The following is a 1521-nucleotide window of genomic DNA, read 5'->3' on the forward strand; positions in this document are numbered from 1 at the left end:
TGTATGTTTTTGTACTCAGTTAACACTCTTAATATTATGCATATACACTCGCTTTTGCCAGCGGGTTCGTCCGCGTGTTCGTGGGATAAAAAGTATCCTTTCGCCCAAGTCAACTCATACCCTATCTGATACCAAATTTCTAAAAATCCGTTCAGTAGTATTAACATTATTGACGGACAAACATCCAAACATAGACATTTATATTTATAATATTAGTGTGATAGTCAGTTATAGGTTCCCCTTAAAGAGATATTAGATACCACCCTCTATAAACTTTAATACTGTGATCAAAATTGGACACCCAATCACACTCGATCAAAAACCCAATCTCATTACAGTTTATGTCGATAAAAAAACAAACAATAAAAATAAAAAGTCGAGAGAAATCACAAAATTCCTTTGTGAGATGATATCGAAATCAAATTTCCATCGCCGTTGCCGACAAGCTATTGAGGCATCAGCTTTCTCCGTGGTACGCCCATCAATATATTTGACTGCAAATAATTTGTCGTAATAAAGACATAATAGGATATTTCAACGTCTCCAATTCTAGCCGCAGATTGAAACAATGTCGGGCCGTAATGGAATCTTTTACAACGATGCTCAATTATTTTTTCCTTGAAAAACGACGAGATTTGCTTCCTTAAGAGTTTAACATTGTGCGATGAATTTCATTTTATTATTGGTTTCAATTTCTATTGAATTTTAATTATCCATTTATTGCATTACATTACACAGTGCGGGAAATAAGATTCAGATTGCTCCTTTGGATGGAACTACAATGTCTAAAACTCATTACAAAATCGGTTGCATTTTCATTTAACTTTTTGGTTTCTATTTACATTCATTCAACAATGGGAAGTAATGTGCTGTATAAGCTGCTGTTGATGCAGTGGAAAGGTAACCGGCTGCCCCACGGGCAGCGGGTTCGATTCCCACACTGAGCAACTCAACAAATTGTTGATTGTGATCCACAAATTGTTGTTTCATGTCTGGGTGTTACGTGTATACAAAATTATATACGATATAGTAGAAAATTCTAGTGAGGAGCAACGTTTTACTTAAAAATAAAATAAAAACAAATGACACTTTATTCTAAAAATAGCACCACCCTAAACAAAATGTCAAAAGTGTTCACATTTACGTTTTTTCACGAGTAACATTTCAAGTATACTGTTTACGAGTCTTGAAGACTGTGGAGCCGTTGAGGGACCCGTATTTCAGTGTACAACAGTGCTTCCATCTCGGTTATTAGGCCTTGTGGGTCTAACCTAAGTTATGACCTGGCCACGCAAGTCAAGCCTATAAATTTGACTGCCCCAGTACTTATGTCTGCCGTTCTTGTTTATTCAGCATGTTTTCAGAACGAAAACACGGCAATTTGTTTTGATGTATGGTTTTTAGTTTTGTGTATGTAAAGTATTTATTGGTATTTTCCTATTGGTTGTGTGGTAAGTTTATCTTGTGTACGGTTTCACTTTTGGTGTCTAAGGGTGCTTTTGCACCATAGGTAGGTATGCT

This window comes from Spodoptera frugiperda, chromosome 29 (genome assembly GCF_023101765.2).
Source record: "Spodoptera frugiperda isolate SF20-4 chromosome 29, AGI-APGP_CSIRO_Sfru_2.0, whole genome shotgun sequence".
Lineage (NCBI taxonomy): Eukaryota > Metazoa > Arthropoda > Insecta > Lepidoptera > Noctuidae > Spodoptera > Spodoptera frugiperda.